This window comes from Triturus cristatus, chromosome 7, assembly GCF_964204655.1.
Source record: "Triturus cristatus chromosome 7, aTriCri1.1, whole genome shotgun sequence".
NCBI classification, from domain to species: Eukaryota; Metazoa; Chordata; class Amphibia; order Caudata; family Salamandridae; genus Triturus; species Triturus cristatus.
This window is the reverse complement of record NC_140590.1, coordinates 438,046,642-438,066,520: the sequence shown is the minus strand read 5'-3', so window position 1 is coordinate 438,066,520 and position 19,879 is coordinate 438,046,642.

Here is a 19,879-nt window from a genome sequence, read left to right as displayed (position 1 = left end):
AGCCAAGATATTGTGGTCCCCTGACTGGTGGCCTTCTGATCTTGGCACGGTCCCAGAACCTTAACGGGTCGTTAAAAATCTAGGGATCCGCCTCGATCAGGACCTAGTGCTAAAACAGCACACTCACTATGTTGCAGGCGTATGTTTTCATACTATTAGACTGCTACGTAAGGTTTTCCCTTTGTTGCCGGATTCTTTTAGAAAAACTTTGGTGCAGGCTCTTGTTTTGAGTCGGCTTGACTACTGTAATGGCCTGCTCCTCTCAGCCAATGAGGGAGTGTTGGCCAAATTACAGGTTATTCAAAACACAGCGGCTCGACTGGTCCTTAATGCCCCGCCAAGAACAGCATCAAAGCCACTTCTAGAAAAATTGCATTGGCTGTCAATCCGTCAACGGACTAAATTTAAAACATGTTGTTTGATTCACAAAAGTATTAATGGGCAAGGTCCCCTCTATCTGGAAAAGAAATTCATTCCCTACACCCCTACTAGGACCCTTAGATCTAGCAATGGTCATCTACTGGCAGTGCCACGTGCCAAGAAGGCCAGACATGGTGGTAAAGCTTTATCAGTCGTGGGACCATCATTGTGGAACAGTCTCCCGCTAACTTTACGACTTTGTCCCGAACATCTGAAATTTAGGAAACAACTTAAAACTTTGTTGTTCAAAAATTAGATCTAGTTCAGCCCTCCCTTGCTTTGTAGTGAACAGTTGAAGATCCTGGCCCAAAGCGCAGAGATACTCCATTTGGAGTCGATTCTAGCGCTATATAAACCCACAAATAAATAAATAAAATAAGTAGTGCAAAAACATATATTTAAAAATACTCATTAACTAGGGTATTTCACCTGCAAGTTTATCAATTATTTTATGGGTTACAAAATATCACTAATCGCTATATAACTTATCAAGTATGCATAATATAATCAACTTTTTCACAAAACACCAGTCTCTACCGTTTGAATGGGTATATTTACTGTGTCCATAATGGATTCCCCTTCCTTATTATCCATTGTTTTTCTAATCATCTGTACCTGAACAGAAGGCGAGTTGTCTTTGGAAAGCCGTATGGTGGGCCCGCTGCCGAGTGCGTCCTGTGAAGCTCCAGGGCAATTGGTTTAATATATATATATATATATATATATATATATATATATATATATATATATATATATATATATATATATTACCTACTGGCGGTCGCCAGTAGGTAGTTATAGTTAGGACCCTGTTTCCATAGGAAATCCGCAACATTCTATTTTGAATAACTTTGGCGCCGGTCGACGAATCCTCGCGAATTTCTCAAAATAGGTGGGGCGCTACACTCCGCTCCTACCCTGAAAGTCTCGGGGGGATTCGTCAAGCGGGGGCTGAGATAAAAGGGGGGTCCCAAAACGTGTTTTTCCCATGCATTTTTCCATAGGACCTTTAGACAGGGCTACAGCCCGAACGGCTGAACAGAATTACTAGAAATTTGGCAGAGAGGTAGTCCTCAGGTCAAGGAAGTGCCTTTTGTAGGTTTGGTGTAAATCTGTTCAGTAGATTCTGAGAAAATAGCCTTTAAATCAATATATATATCTGAGCCAGCTTACGGTACGTTTACCGTAAGCTTACCGTACGCCTACGGTGGCGTACGCGAGCGCGATTCTGATTGGCTGTTACATCTAAGTAAACATTCGAATCGGTCGAAACCAGGAAGCGGCGGCCGCCATTTTCTCTCTCGCACTCTGAGGGGGGGCTGTAAACAAAGGCAAAAAACATATAAAGGGGCTGTTTAGACAGCGCCCATGCACATAGCCATGTTAGTTGAGTCCTCAAAGATCCCCCAAGGCCAAAAACGGTAAATTTTTATTTTTTGAAAATTTCGCCGATTACGCTTACCGTACGCGTACGGTGCGCTTACGCTAAAAATTTTAATAAAAAAAAAAAAAACACTCTCTGTGCATGGCATATTATTGTCATCACTTACAAATTAAATTTAACAGATTACCTATCACAAGGAAGTGCATAATATGTCCTCCATGTGCGCACGGTGCGTAACGTGGGCACGCGGTGCGTGTAGCGCACTGGGTGCCCACCTTGCGTGTACGGCACTAACTGCGTAAAGTGGGCGCGCGGTGCGCAAAGCGCACCGCGTGCTCACTGTGCACGCACGGTGCGCGCACGGAACGAACTGCGTTAAGTGGGCGTGCACGCCACGAATGGCGTAAAGTAACTTAGCATTTAAAAAACCGTACAAATTCACTGAAAAAAACATAGGTTTCACACACGTTATAGTTAGGAATTAGCATTTAAAAAACCTTGCAAATTCACTGAAAAAACCATAGGTTTCAGACATGTTATAGTTAGCGGAAATTTTACTGATAAAAAACCAATGAAATTCCCCCGTTATAGTTAGTGCAGGCAACTATAACTCACGCGACCGCAATCTTCTGCTGATGACATATGTGTCTTTATGAAAAAAAAATATTTGTAATATATGTATAGCTAAAAATTTATGGAAGAAGACATGGGCAAATAAGTGTCTAAATACAGTATTAGCATCAGCAGAGGATTGCGGTCGCGTGAGTTATAGTTGCCTGCACTAACTATAACGGGGGAATTTCATTGGTTTTTTATCAGTAAAATTTCCGCTAACTATAACATGTCTGAAACCTATGGTTTTTTCAGTGAATATATATATATGTGTGTGTGTGTATATATATATATATTCACTGAAAAAACCATAGGTTTCAGGGGCGTTATAGTTAGCTGGACTTTTCACTCGTACAAAACCATAGAAATTCCCCCGTTATAGTTAGTTCAGCTAACTATAACTCGCGCGCCCGCAATGCACAGCTGATGACGTCACATATTACATCACTCATGACATGGTCAGTGACATCACTCATGACATCACTCATGACATCTCAAATGATATCACTGATGACATCACTGATGACATCATCCAGTGAATGTGTGTTTTTCTGAAAATTACATATGTTTTATATATGTATATCTCAAGGTCGATGGAAGAATAAATGGGTATATAAGTGTCTAAATGGATGATTAGTTTTTGAAAAAGTGATTGTATAACTGACTGATTAAGTGTATCTTAGTGAATACATGGCTTAGTGAGTAATGTTTAAATATGTAAATATCTGTATCAGTCTCTCACTTTGTGTATAAGTGGCTGCATGGGTTGGTGAGTAGCTACATGAGTGTCTATATAGGTTATTAGTTGGTTTTTTGAGTATCAGTATAAGTGTCTGATGTCTGTATGGTTCGGTGGGGGGTATTACGTAGTGCATAGGTGCATGAATGAGTGACTCACTGTTTGTATGTGTTGAAGACAGCATGTGTGCAGGACTGGATGGGTGGATGAGTGTGTGCATGGGTGTGTTAGTGAGTGAATGACTGTCTCAATAGTGTCTCTATGAGTAACTACATATGTTTTAAACTAGTATATGTGACTATTGGTGTATATAAGTGAGTATATGTGAGAGTGAGAGATTGAAAGAGTTCCTGTATGAATAAGTATGTGTTTCTATAAGTGATTGTTAAAAAGACTAAGTATGTGTAAGTTTCTGTAGAAGTAAGTGTGGTGGTGTGTGTATAACTGTATATGCAGGTAAACGGATATTTGATTCTTTATTAGCATGAGTGACTACGTGTGTGAGTAACTTTATGGATGAGTGGCGTTGTGTAACAGGATGTATAGGTGTATGAGTACATATGATGAGTGAGTACATGTATGAGTGACTGTATAGGACTGTTGGTGAATGAGTGGATGTGGATGTGGATCTTACAATTACTGAATAGGTTGTTGTAACTGGTATTGGTATGTCCATTGTTTTGAAAATTTTAATTTCTATTTTTGAATGTGTGAATCAAAGGTTATATTAGGGGGAGAGGAGGTCTGCCACTCTATCACAAGGATGATGTCATCAGTGATGTCATCAATGATGTCATGAGTGATGTCACTGACCATGTCATGAGTGATGTAAAATGTGACGTCATCAGCAGTGCATTGAGGGCGCGCGAGTTCTAGTTAGCTGAACTAACTATAACGGGGGAATTTCAATGGTTTTGTGCGAGTGAAAAGTCCAGCTAACTATAACGCCCCTGAAACCTATGGTTTTTTCAGTGAATTTCTAAGGTTTTTTAAATGCTAATTCCTAGCTATAACGTGCTTGAAACCTATGTTTTTTTCATTGAATTTCAAAGGTTTTTTAAATGCTAATTTCTAGCTATGCCTACAGAGATAGGACATGTGAAGAAAGAAGGAAAAACGCACAGAAAGAAAAAAAGGAAATGCAGAAAGAAGCAACAGAAGTCCTCAAAGACGAAGAAAAGTGCAGGAAGAAGTATAACGTGCAGAAAGAACAAACAGAAGAGCTGAAACAAGCCTTGTTGCAAAATCATCCTGTACCCTCAACTTTTTCAGACGGATACTGGTGGTAACTGAGTCTGACTAACCAGTCCTAGTGCCAGTGCTAAGTTAAAAGACACTCAGAATACAGTGAAAACACCTAAATACACTAGGGCACACTATGTGTTGGGGTCCCCCTGTGATTAGCATGACCTCCTCTGTAAGCCCCTAGTATATAATAGGGCAGGGGATTAAAACTACCTCTTACAACGCACCACAGGGCGCGTTTGAACATGTCACCTCATGCCCCGTCCCCTCCCTTCCCCACTGTGTAAACACGCCCTGTAGCCGTTTTAAGTTGGGAGATTAAGTCCCCTTGAATCCTGAGGGTCCCTAGGGTCCAACTAGACCACTAGGTACCTCCAGTAAGCGCAACAGAGCTGCGTTGCAGAGAGGTGTAAAAAGTGGCACGGCCTGCACCACCTCTCTGCAACGCAGAGCAGTGGTGCTTACTGGAAGCACCTAGTGGGCTAGTTGGACCCAAGGGTCCCTCAGGATTGAAAGGGAATTATTTCCCCAACTTAAAAACGCGCCACAGGGCCTGTGGGCATTCTGAGTTGAGAGATTAAGTCCCCTTGAATCCCAAGGGTCCCTAGGGTCAAACTAGGTCACTAGGTACCTCCAGTAAGCGCCACAGAGCTGCGTTGCATGGAGGTGTAAAAAGGGGCGTGGCCTCATACACCTGTCTGCAACGCAGCTCCCTGGCACATACTGGAGATACCTGTTGGGCTAGTTGGCCCTCAGGGACCCTCAGTATTGAAGGGGAATTAATTCCTCAACTTACAACTGGCCAAGGGGTGCGTTTGCAGAGTGCTGCAGGGAGGGGGCGTGGCCTCCGGCGCGATGCCGGTCTTTTATTTATTTATTTTTAAGAAGGAGGGCTGTGTGGCCCCCTTTCTTTTTCTAATTTATTAGCCCTGGGGACCCCATCCCCCAGGGCCTGCACCCTAATTTTTTTTGTTGAAAAAAATGAATTTGGCCCTCCCAAGGCCTTAATCGGCCCCGGGGACCCCAACCCCCAGGTCATGGTCTTTTTAAAATTTTCTTATTCTTTAGGAGGGGGGCTGTGTTGCCCCCCTCCTCAGCCCACTTATGGCCCCGGGGACCCCATCTCCCGGGGCCGGCCTTTGTTTTTTGTTTTTTTTAAAATATATATTTATAGAAACACCCAGGACATGCTGGACAAACCGTATGTACCTATCACCATGACGATTTGCGTGATATTCATTAAAAGGCGACTATGCATACAATGAATCCACCTGGAATGTATTCACACCGCTAGTGAAGCTCTGACATGTCTGACACCCTACCGTGCCTAATCACGGTGCCCCCGCTGGTGGGTACTCTCCAAGTAGACACCCTTGTCGTTTATTTTTACAAACATGGGTAGCTATTGACGGGCACATTTAATACACATGCACACCAAGCCATTCAAAGGGGATTCGACAAAAATTCGACCAAACTATGCAAGAAACCCCCGCACGGTTAATAAAACACACATCCACCGCCAGATGTGTAATACTTTTTATTTTACTCTCTGGAAAGGAGACAAACCTCACTTGAGAGTCACAGCGTGCTCCTGGCTGAGCCCAATACTGTGTTACACCCACCAGTGCCCGCCGAGTGCCACACACTTCTGTGTTGTATTCCACCAGCTAGTGCGTATGCTATGACACTCTCTAGCCCATGTGCACTGTAACACCACCCCGTGAATATGTCATGCCACACTTGCCTTTGCACGGGTTATATTGCCCCATCTAACGTGCCTTCCTCGATGCCTATGTTATAAAGCACAGCGCTATGCCATACATATTACAATCTGGGATCCATATCTTTGTCACGGTGCATATGCAATGTTACACTACCCAGCACATATTTTATATTACAACTTTAGAGACTACTTAGGTTACACAACACTGCCCTGTGCATATTACACTCCAAGGCGCATATCACATAGCAAGCGCTAGTGCCTGTGCTATCTCGCGCTCTCCAATGAATCTGTCATTGCGCACAATGTATTGCATATTATATTTCACGCCCCGGTTCATCTTCTATCACACTTTTTGGTGCATAGTTTATACCATATACTATATCTAGTTTTCATTTTCAATCGTGCTCTCAGGACTATGTTCTATATAACACTGCGTCCACCTACCGTTTTCACAGGCATTACATTTTGCGATGGGGGGTGGCGGGTCAGGGGATGTTTCTGCCAAGTGAGCCCGGAGTCACAATCCCAAACGTCCTCTTCTTCCTGAATAAAAGTGAGATTATGCTGCATACTTGTTCATATTTTAAGTAGTTCGCACAGACACACATTTTAAAAACAATAACGTTCCTAATACCCACCTTCTATGAACAGTTAGCTTGCTGCCCCATCCACCTCCTCCCTATCCTCTGTTGTCTGAATCCATGGACTAGCCTCCTCCCTCCTGCCATGCATGGTCTGATGTGCTGCCACTGCCCTGCATTTAGCATGATGTACCAGTCCACTCATCCTGCCCTCCATCGCCCAATTCTATGGCCCATCATTGACCTCCTGCTTACCCTCTGTGCTTTGCTTGCTGCCCCTATTCTACTTCCCCCTGCCCTCCGCTGTCTTTGTGCATGCCACTTCTCCATCCTTTTTGACCACCATGTTCCATGGACCTGCCACTCCTATCTACTCTGAGTGTTCTGTTGAGCTGCCACTCTCCTACCACCTGCCTAGCATTGTCAGATGACTGTAACCTGTCCCTGCCACCTCCACCCTGCCTGTCCACATGCCATGCCCCTATCCCCTTCCTCCTGTCCTCCATGGTCCATTTTACTGCTACACCCTTCTGCCCTCCCTGGTCTGTTGTGCTGCAACTGCTCCTCCTGCCTGCCCCGCGCGGTCTGTTGTGAGGCCCCTTCCCCTGAACTCTCTTTTCTGTGCCCAGGTCCTGACCCTCCCTTCTATCCTCCATGCTCCTTTGTGCATGCCCCTGCACCCTCCTTCTTGCCCATCATAGCCATTGTGCTGCCACTAACCCTCCCGCTTGCCATGCATGGTCTTCTGTGCTGCCATGGCCCCTCCCACCTTCCCTGTGTGGTCAGCTAGCTGCTCCTGACCCCCTCCCACCTTCCCTCCATGGTCTGTGTGTATGCCATCATAGTCTCATTGTTGCTCTCCATGGTGTGTCTTGTTTCTAGTGCCCATCCTGCCTGACCTCCATGGTCATTTTGCTGCTCCCTTGCCCCCAGCCCTCTGTTTCCATGTGCAGACCGCTATTCCCTCCCTCCTGGCTTGTCGGTTCCATTGTAATGACCCTGATCCGTCCCTCCTGCCCTTTATGGTCTGTTATGCTGCAGCTTTCTCTCCTGTCTGTCCATTATGGTCAGCTAGCTACCATTGCCTCTTTCCCCTCTGTTGTCTGTTGTCCATGTGCATGGCCCTGTCCCCTCCCAATTGCTTTCTATGGATTGTTGTGCTGCACTCCCGTCCCGCATGCCCTGTGTGGTGTATTGTGCTGCTGCAAACCCTGATGCCTGCCCTGTAGGGTCAGTTTGGTGCACCTCTCAATGTCCCTCCTGTCCTCTGTTATCCGAGTCCATGTCCCCACCCCAATTCCTCCTGCCTACCATGATCCAATGTACCATACTTGCGAACATTTTGAACTTGGTAAGAGGGAGATTTTGAAATAAAACTGGGGTATTGAATTTCCCCTTTGAGTTACATTGAAAAAGAGAAGATTGTAGACAGGAAACAGATCAAGTAAAGCCCATTTGAGCTTAAAAACATTGGACGTTTCCTGGCTGAAACGGGTCTGTTGGCATGTATGGTTGTATGACCACTGCCTCTTCCTTCTGCCCACAATGGTCTATTATATTGCCACAGCCTCTCTTGCCAGTCCTGTATTGTTGGTTTGTTGCCCCTGCCCCCCTTTCCACTGCCCTTTGTTGCCCCTGCCCCCCTTTCCACTGTTGTGCTGCCACTGCCCTTCCTGCCTGCCTAGTGTGGTCAAATTGTTGCCTCTGCACTCTCCTACCTGCCTTCAATTTTCAGAGTCCATGCCCCTGGCCTCTGCCTCTCAACAGTATCCCAATGAACAACTAGATTGCTAACATTCTATATTTATTACAAAAGTGTGGCATGCCTGACGTCATCTTGATGTAATCAAAACTGTAATTCCTAGACATTTCCTTTAGAAATTACATATATGAGAGGGTCTTATTTGCATCAAAATTATGGTTAGTGCTCTAAAAACTAAAATGAGGACATATTTTCTGAGTTTTCAAGTAGCGACAAAGAACTTTTAAATTATTTGTAATCTTTATGTTTTTTTATCCAGTTGACCACTTGATTAAATGTTGCATCCAAGGGGAGAGGGTGTGGTGTTACTTCCAGAGCTGCAGACTTTGCAACTGGGTTACCAGGTTGGAGTTTCTGCTTCAGCTCAACATTCTGTGATTCTGGTCAAATCACTTAATCTCCCCATGTCTACAACCAAAATGAATTTGATCTTGTGTGATGTAACCAATGTTCATGTAAAGCACTCCAATACCTGACAAGTCTGCACTATATAAAACTGCAAATACACAAAAAATAAGTGTTTTGCACACTTCTGTCATTGGGCTACATTTGGGCTACATCTGGGTGATATTTGAGCAACATTTGGGCTCTTTTGTCTCTGGTGGCCATTTTAGGAGATTTATTTGTTATGAAGTTTCCTAATTTCCTCATTTACTGCAGTCTCCTCAGTAGGAAATGCTTTCAGTTTTTTACTTTGATTACATCAAGAAGGTATTCAGATATGTCACACATTGTCCATAAATTCTGAATGTTAGTACTCTAGTTGCTCATTAGATCACTGTAGTAAAGCTACTGCTCACCAGGCAAGTCTGCTGCTGGGTTTCAAAGTGCATGTTTCAGTCTGCATGTCAGAATGTTTTTATGAAATAAAAGAGGATTTCAGAAGTCAAAATGTGCCCTAGTTTTTCTTTCTGCAGCACTAATCATAATTTATATGGCAAAATGAACCCCCTCATTTTGTTCCTTTGTAAATTAAATGTTTTAAGTGTTACCACTTTATTCCAATCAAGATGGCTTCAGGTGTGCCATACTTTTGTCATAAGTAAGACTGTTAGCGCTCTAGTTGTTCTTTAGAGCACTCTGGGAAGCTGCAGTAGAACACAAAGGAATCAACTGACAGTCTCTGCCCTTGTTGGATGTACATGTTTTACTGAGAATGTCAGACTTCATTCTTACATGACTGAGAAAGATAATGTGAATTTACAGAAAATATGCTCTCAGTTTACCTTATAGATCACCTTCCAAACCTCTGTGGGAAAAGTATGAGAAAATAGTTTTCTCTCAAACATGGTTCGTGATATCACAGCAGAAGGATTTTTCACATGGTAAAATCACCTTCGAACACACCACAATTCCTAAAATGAGTATGGTACCATCAACAAATGATTTATAATGTAACTAAAGTCTTAAAACCTTCTATTAACTGCAATGCTTTTTAATGAGGTGCTATCATGTATATTGGTCCCAAGATGGCTGCCAACACTTCTTGGATGAAGTACTGACAGCCAATCAGATCTCACGATGAGATGTGTGGTTAGGCTCCGCCCAGATATGTATGTGATTTTACTTTTGATTTTCTGAGGAACTACTGAACAGATTGTCACCATATATGCAAAAGGCACATGCCTGACCTGAGGACTACCTCTTTGCCAAATTTCAAGTAATTCTGTTCAGCCGTTCGGGCTGTACCTTGGACTAAAGGTCCCTATGGAAAATTGCATGGGGAAAACGCGTTTTGGGACCACCTTTTTTCTCTGCCCCCGCTTGACGAATCCCCCCGAGACTTTCAGGGTAGGAGCGGAGCGGAGCGCCCCACCTATTTTGAAAATTTCGAGAGGATTCGTCAACCGGCGCCAAAGTTATTCCAAATAAAATGTTGCGGATTTCCTATGGAAACACGGTCCTAACTATAACTATCTACTGGCGACCGCCAGTTGATTATATATATATATATATATATATATATACATAGATATATATATATATATATATATAAATATATATATATATTATCTACTGGCGGTCGCCCGTAGATAGTTATAGTTAGGACCGAGTTCCCATAGGAAATCTGAAAATTCGATTTTGAATAACTTTGGCGCCGGTTGACTTATCTTCGTGAAATTTTCAAAACTAATGGGGCACTCTGGTCAGCTCCTACCCTGAAAGTCTCGGGGTGATTCGTCAAGCGGGGGCTGAGAAAAAAGGGGGGTCCCAAAACGCGTTTTCCCCATGCATTTTCCCATAGGACCTTTAGTCGAAGGTACAGCCCGAACGGCTGAACAGAATTACTTGAAATTTGGCAAAGAGGTAGTCCTCAGGTCAGGCATGTGCCTTTTGCTTAAATGGTGTAAATCCGTTCAGTAGTTCCTGAGAAAATCAAAAGTAAACTCATATATATATCTGGGCGGAGCCTAACCACACATCTCATCGTGAGATCTGATTGGCTGTCAGCACTTCATCCAAGAAGTGTTGGCAGCCATCTTGGAACCAATATACATGATAGAACCTCATTAAAAAACATTGCAGTTAATAGAAGGTTTTAAGACTTTAGTTACATTATAAATCATTTGTTGATTGTACCATACTCATTTTAGGAATTGTGGTGTGTTCTAAGGCGATTTTACCATGTGAAAAGCCTTCTGCTGTGATATCATGAATCATGTTTGAGAGAAAACTATTTTCTCATGCTTTTCCCACAGAGGTTTGGAAGGTGATCTATAACCTAAGCTGAGAGCATATTTTCTGTAAATTCACATTATCTTTCTCAGTCATGTGAGAATGAAGTCTGACATTCTAAGTAAAACATGTACATCCAACAAGGGCAGAGACTGTCAGTCGATTCCTTTGTGTTCTACTGCAGCTTCCCAGAGGGTTCTAAAGAACAACTAGAGCGCTAACAGTCCTACTTATGACAAACGTATGGCACACCTGAAGCCATCTTGGTTGGAATAAGGTGGTAACTCTTAAAACATTTAATATAAAAAGGAATAAAATGAGGGGTTCATTTTGCCATAGAAAGTATGATTAATGCTGCAGAAAGAAAAATTAGGGCACACTTTAAGTGACTTCTCAAATCCTCTTCTATTTCATTAAAAAATTCTGACATGCAGACTGAAACATGCACTTTCAATACCAGTAGCAGACTTCCCTGATGAGCAGTAGCTTTACTACAGTGATCTAATAAGCAACTAGAGTGCTAACATTCTGAATTTATGGCAAATGTGTGACACATCTGAATGCCTTCTTGATGGAATCAAAGTAAAAAACTGAAAGTATTTCCTTTCTGAGGAGACTGTAGTAAATGCGGAAATTAGGAAACATCATAACAAATAAGTCTCCCAAAATGGCCACTAGAGACAAAAGAGCCCAAATGTAGCCCAAATATCACCCAGATGTAGCCCAAGTATAGCCCAATGACAGAATGTCCCAGAGTGTTCTAACGAACAACTAGAGCGCTAACAGTCTTACTTATGACAAAAGTATACCACACCTGAAGCCATCTTGATTGGAATAAAGTGGTAACACTTAAAACATTTAATTTACAAAGGAGCAAAATGAGGGGGTTCATTTTGCCATAGAAATTATGATTAGTGCTGCAGAAAGAAAAATTAGGGCACATTTTGACTTCTCAAATCCTCTTCTATTTCATAAAAAAATTCTGACATGCAGACTGAAACATGCACTTTGAAGACCAGCAGCAGACTTCCCTGGTGAGCAGTAGCTTTACTACAGTGATCTAATGAGCAACTAGAGTACTAACATTCAGAATTTATGGCAAATGTGTGACACATCTGAATGCCTTCTTGATGGAACCAAAGTAAAAATCTGAAAGTATTTCCTACTGAGGAGACTGCAGTAAATGAGGAAATTAGGAAACTTCATAACAAATAAATCTCCCAAGATGGCCACCAGAGACAAAAGAGCCCAAATGTAGCCCAAATATCACCCAGATGTAGCCCAAGTATAGCCCAATGACAGAATGTCCCAGAGTGTTCTAACGAACAACTAGAGCGCTAACAGTCTTACTTATGACAAAAGTATGGCACACCTGAAGCCATCTTAATTGGAATTAATCTCCCCATGACTACAACCAAAATGAATTTGATCTTGTGTGATGTAACCAATGTTCATGTAAAGCACTCCAATATCTGACAAGTCTGCACTATATAAAACTGCAAATACACAAAAAATAAGTGTTTTGCACACTTCTGTCATTGGGCTACATTTGGGCTACATCTGGGTGATATTTGAGCTACATTTGGGCTCTTTTGTCTCTGGTGGCCATTTTAGGAGATTTATTTGTTATGAAGTTTCCTAATTTCCTCATTTACTGCAGTCTCCTCAGTAGGAAATGCTTTCAGTTTTTTACTTTGATTCCATCAAGAAGGTATTCAGATATGTCACACATTTTCCATAAATTCTGAATGTTAGCACTCTAGTTGCTCATTAGATCACTACAGTAAAGCTACTACTCACCAGGCAAGTCTGCTGCTGGGTTTCAAAGTGCATGTTTCAGTCTGCATGTCAGAATGTTTTTATGAAATAAAAGAGGATTTCAGAAGTCAAAATGTGCCCTAGTTTTTCTTTCTGCAGCACTAATCATAATTTATATGGCAAAATGAACCCCCTCATTTTGTTCCTTTGTAAATTAAATGTTTAAGTGTTACCACTTTATTCCAATCAAGATGGCTTCAGGTGTGCCATACTTTTGTCATAAGTAAGACTGTTAGCGCTCTAGTTGTTCTTTAGAGCACTCTGGGAAGCTGCAGTAGAACACAAAGTAATCAACTGACAGTCTCTGCCCTTGTTGGATGTACATGTTTTACTGAGAATGTCAGACTTCATTCTTACCTGACTGAGAAAGATAATGTGAATTTACAGAAAATATGCTCTCAGTTTAGCTTATAGATCACCTTCCAAACCTCTGTGGGAAAAGTATGAGAAAATAGTTTTCTCTCAAACATGGTTCGTGATATCACAGCAGAAGGATTTTTCACATGGTAAAATCACCTTAGAACACACCACAATTCCTAAAATGAGTATGGTACCATCAACAAATGATTTATAATGTAACTAAAGTCTTAAAACCTTCTATTAACTGCAATGTTTTTTAATGAGGTGCTATCATGTATATTGGTCCCAAGATGGCTGCCAACACTTCTTGGATGAAGTACTGACAGCCAATCAGATCTCACGATGAGATGTGTGGTTAGGCTCCGCACAGATATGTATGTGATTTTACTTTTGATTTTCTGAGGAACTACTGAACAGATTGACACCATATATGCAAAAGGCACATGCCTGACCTGAGGACTACCTCTTTGCCAAATTTCAAGTAATTCTGTTCAGCCGTTCGGTTTGTACCTTGGACTAAAGGTCCCGATGGAAAATTGCATGGGGAAAACGCGTTTTGGGACCCCCCTTTTTCTCTGCCCCCGCTTGACGAATCCCCCCGAGACTTTCAGGGTAGGAGCGGAGCGGAGCGCCCCACCTATTTTGAAACTTTCGCGAGGATTCGTCAACCGGCGCCAAAGTTATTCCAAATAGAATGTTGCAGATTTCCTATGGAAACACGGTCCTAACTATAACTATCTACTGGCGACCGCCAGTAGATAATATATATATATATATATATACATAGATATATATATATATATATAAATATATTCACTGAAAAAACCATAGGTTTCACACACGTTATAGTTAGGAATTAGCATTTAAAAAACCTTGCAAATTCAGTGAAAAAACCATAGGTTTCACACATGTTATAGTTAGCTGGACATTTTACTGATAAAAAACCAATGAAATTCCCCCGTTATAGTTCGTGCAGGCAACTATAACTCACGCGACCGCAATCCTCTGCTGATGACATATGTGTCTTTATGAAAAAAAAATATTTGTAATATATGTATAGCTAAAAATTTATGGAAGAAGACATAGGTAAATAAGTGTCTAAATACAGTATTAGCATCAGCAGAGGATTGCGGTCGCGTGAGTTATAGTTGCCTGCATGAACTATAACGGGGGAATTTCATTGGTTTTTTATCAGTAAAATGTCCAGCTAACTATAACATGTGTGAAACCTATGGTTTTTTCACTGAATTTGCAAGGTTTTTTAAATGCTAATTCCTAACTATAACGTGTGTGAAACCTATGGTTTTTTCAGTGAATTTGTACGTTTTTTTAAATGCTAAGTTACTTTACGCCATTCGTGGCGTGCGCGCCCACTTAACGCAGTTCGTTCCGTGCGCGCACCGTGCGCGCACAGTGAGCACGCGGTGCGCTTCGTGCACCGCGCGCCCACTTTACACAGTTAGTGCCGTGCACGCACGGTGGGCACGCGGTGCGCTACGCGCACCGCGTGCCCACGTTACGCTAGATGGGCCATGTACGCACTATGCGCTTCGCGCACCGTGCGCACATGGAGGACATATGATGCGCTTCGTTGTGAAAGGTAATATTTTAATTTTTCACATATGTTATAAGCCATGCACAAATGTTGCTCTTCGGGCACCATTTGCACATGGGGTGGGGAGAGTATGGATATTTTATTTTTTTTATTAATTTTTACCGTACGCGTACGGTAAGCGTAATCGCCGAAATTATCGAAAAAATTTAAATTCCGTTTTTGGCCTTAGGGGATCTTTGGGGACTCCCTCAACATGGCTAGGTGCTTAGGAGCTGTCTAAACAGCCCCTTTACATGTTTTTGCCCTTTGTTTTTTAACCCCCTCTCAGAGTGCGAGAGAGAAAATGGCGGCCGCCACTTCCTGATTTCGACCGATTCGAATGTTTACTAAGATCTAACAGCCAATCAGATTCGCGCTCGCGCACGTCACCGTACGCGTACGGTAAGCTTACCGTAAGCGCACGGTAAGCGCACCGTAAGCTGGCTCAGATATATATATTGATTTAAAGGCTATTTTCTCAGGAACTACTGAACAGATTTACACCAGACCTACAAAAGGCACTTCCTTGACCTCAGGACTACCTCTCTGCCAAATTTCAAGTAACTCTGTTCAGCCGTTCGGGCTGTAGCTGTGTCTAAAGGTCCTATGGAAAAATGCATGGGAAAAACGCGTTTTGGGACCCCCCTTTTATCTCAGCCCCCGCTTGACGAATCCCCCCGAGACTTTCAGGGTAGGAGCGGAGCATAGCGCCCCACCTATTTTGAAAATTTCGCGAGGATTCGTCGACCGGCGCCAAAGTTATTCCAAATAGAATGTTGCGGTTTTCCTATGGAAACAGGGTCCTAACTATAACTACCTACTGGCGACCGCCAGTAGGTAATATATAAATATATATATATATTATCTACTGGCGGTCGCCAGTAGATAGTTATAGTTAGGACCGAGTTCCCATAGGAAATCTGAAAATTCTATTTTGAATAACTTTGGCGCCGGTTGACTTATCTTCGTGAAATTTTCAAAACTAATGGGGCACTCCGCTCAGCTCCTACCCTGAAAGTCTCGGGGTGATTCGTCAAGCAGGGGCTGATAAAAAAGGGGGGTCCCAAAACGCGTTTTCCCCATGCATTTTCCCATAGGACCTTTAGTCGAAGGTACAGCCCGAACGGCTGAACAGAATTACTTGAAATTTGGCAAAGAGGTAGTCCTCAGGTCAGGCATGTGCCTTTTGCTTAAATGGTGTAAATCCGTTCAGTAGTTCCTGAGAAAATCAAAAGTAAAATCATATATATATCTGGGCGGAGCCTAACCACACATCTCATCGTGAGATCTGATTGGCTGTCAGCACTTCATCCAAGAAGTGTTGGCAGCCATCTTGGAACCAATATACATGATAGCACCTCATTAAAAAACATTGCAGTTAATAGAAGGTTTTAAGACTTTAGTTACATTATAAATCATTAGTTGATTGTACCATACTCATTTTAGGAATTGTGGTGTGTTCTAAGGCGATTTTACCATGTGAAAAGCCTTCTGCTGTGATATCATGAATCATGTTTGAGAGAAAACTATTTTCTCATGCTTTTCCCACAGAGGTTTGGAAGGTGATCTATAAGCTAAGCTGAGAGCATATTTTCTGTAAATTCACATTATCTTTCTCAGTCATGTGAGAATGAAGTCTGACATTCTCAGTAAAACATGTACATCCAACAAGGGCAGAGACTGTCAGTTGATTCCTTTGTGTTCTACTGCAGCTTCCCAGAGGGTTCTAAAGAACAACTAGAGCGCTAACAGTCCTACTTATGACAAACGTATGGCACACCTGAAGCCATCTTGGTTGGAATAAAGTGGTAACTCTTAAAACATTTAATATAAAAAGGAACAAAATGAGGGGGTCATTTTGCCATAGAAAGTATGATTAATGCTGCAGAAAGAAAAATTAGGGCACATTTTGAGTGACTTCTCAAATCCTCTTCTACTTCATTAAAAAATTCTGACATGCAGACTGAAACATGCACTTTCAATACCAGTAGCAGACTTCCCTGATGAGCAGTAGCTTTACTACAGTGATCTAATAAGCAACTAGAGTGCTAACATTCTGAATTTATGGCAAATGTGTGACACATCTAAATGCCTTCTTGATGGAATCAAAGTAAAAAACTGAAAGTATTTCCTTTCTGAGGAGACTGTAGTAAATGAGGAAATTAGGAAACATCATAACAAATAAGTCTGCAAAAATGGCCACTAGAGACAAAAGAGCCCAAATGTAGCCCAAATATCACCCAGATGTAGCCCAAGTATAGCCCAATGACACAATGTCCCAGAGTGTTCTAACAAACAACTAGAGCGCTAACAGTCTTACTTATGACAAAAGTATGGCACACCTGAAGCCATCTTGATTGGAATAAAGTGGTAACACTTAAAACATTTAATTTACAAAGGAACAAAATGAGGGGGTTCATTTTGCCATAGAAATTATGATTAGTGCTGCAGAAAGAAAAATTAGGGCACATTTTGACTTCTCAAATCCTCTTCTATTTCATAAAAAAATTCTGACATGCAGACTGAAACACGCACTTTGAAGACCAGCAGCAGACTTCCCTGGTGAGCAGTAGCTTTACTACAGTGATCTAATGAGCAACTAGAGTACTAACATTCAGAATTTATGGCAAATGTGTGACACATCTGAATGCCTTCTTGATGGAACCAAAGTAAAAAACTGAAAGTATTTCCTACTGAGGAGACTGCAGTAAATGAGGAAATTAGGAAACTTCATAACAAATAAATCTCCCAAGATGGCCACCAGAGACAAAAGAGCCCAAATGTAGCCCAAATATCACCCAGATGTAGCCCAAGTATAGCCCAATGACAGAATGTCCCAGAGTGTTCTAACGAACAACTAGAGCGCTAACAGTCTTACTTATGACAAAAGTATGGCACACCTGAAGCCATCTTAATTGGAATAAAGTGGTAACACTTAAAACATTTAATTTACAAAGGAACAAAATGAGGGGTTTCATTTTGCCATAGAAATTGTGATTAGTTCTGCAGAAAGAAAAATTAGGGCACATTTTGACTTCTCAAATCCTCTTCTATTTCATAAACAAATTCTGACATGCAGACTGAAACATGCACTTTGAATACCAGCAGCAGACTTCCCTGGTGAGCAGTAGTTTTACTACAGTGATCCAATGAGCAACTAGAGTGCTAACATTCAGAATTTATGGCAAATGTGTGACACATCTGAATGCCTTCATGATGGAACCAAAATAAAAAACTGAAAGTATTCCCAGGAGACTGCAGTAAATGAGGAAATTAGGAAACTTCATAATAAATAAATCTCCCAAGATGGCCACCAGAGACAAAAGAGCCCAAATGCAGCCCAAATATCACCCAGATGTAGCTCACATGTAGCCCAATGACAGAAGTGTGCAAAACACTTATTTTTTGTGTATTTGCAGTTTTATATAGTGCAGACTTGTCAGGTATTGGAGTGCTTTACATGAGCACTGGTTACATCACACAAGATCAAATTCATTTTCGTTGTAGAAATGGGGAGATTAAGTGATTTGACCAGAATCACAGAATGTTGAGCTGAAGCAGAAACTCCAACCTGGTTCCCCAGTTGCAAAGTCTGCAGCTCTGGAAGTAACACCACATCCTCTCCCCTAGGTGCAACATTTAATCAAGTGGTCAACTGGATAAAAAAACATAAAGATTACAAATAATTTAAAAGTTCTTTGTCGCTATTTGAAAACTCAGAAAATATGTCTTCATTTTAGTTTTTTAGAGCACTAACCATAATTGTGATGCAAATAAGACCCTCTCATATATGTAATTTCTAAAGGAAATACTCTAGGTATTACAGTTTTGATTACATCAAGATGATGTCAGGCGTTCCACACTTTTGTAATAAATATAGAATGTTAGCAATCTAGTTGTTCATTGGGTTACTGTTGAGAGGCAGAGGCCAGGGGCACGGACTCTGAAAATTGAAGGCTGGTAGGAGAGTGCAGAGGCAACAACTTGACCACACTGGGCAGGCAGGAAGGGCAGTGGCAGCACAACAGACTATGGAGGGCAGTGGAAAGGGGGGCAGGAGCAACAAACCAACAATACAGGACTGGCAAGAGAGGCTGTGGCAATATAATAGACCATTGTGGGCAGAAGGAAGAGGCAGTGGTAGTACAACCATACATGCCAACAGACCCGTTTCAGCCAGGAAACGTCCAATGTTTTTAAGCTCAAATGGGCTTTATTTGATCTGTCTCCTGTCTACAATCTCCTCTTTTTCAATGTAACTCAAAGGGGAATATCAATACCCCAGTTGTGTGATTCTGGTCAAATCACTTAATCTCCCCATGACTACAACCAAAATGAATTTGATCTTGTGTGATGTAACCAATGTTCATGTAAAGCACTCCAATATCTGACAAGTCTGCACTATATAAAACTGCAAATACACAAAAAAATAAGTGTTTTGCACACTTCTGTCATTAGGCTACATTTGGGCTACATCTGGGTGATATTTGAGCTACATTTGGGCTATTTTGTCTCTGGTGGCCATTTTAGGAGATTTATTTGTTATGAAGTTTCCTAATTTCCTCATTTACTGCAGTCTCCTCAGTAGGAAATGCTTTCAGTTTTTTACTTTGAGTCCATCAAGAAGGTATTCAGATATGTCACACATTTTCCATAAATTCTGAATGTTAGCACTCTAGTTGCTCATTAGATCACTACAGTAAAGCTACTACTCACCAGGCAAGTCTGCAGCTGGGTTTCAAAGTGCATGTTTCAGTCTGCATGTCAGAATGTTTTTATGAAATAAAAGAGGATTTCAGAAGTCAAAATGTGCCCTAGTTTTTCTTTCTGCAGCACTAATCATAATTTATATGGCAAAATGAACCCCCTCATTTTGTTCCTTTGTAAATTAAATGTTTTAAGTGTTACCACTTTATTCCAATCAAGATGGCTTCAGGTGTGCCATACTTTTGTCATAAGTAAGAC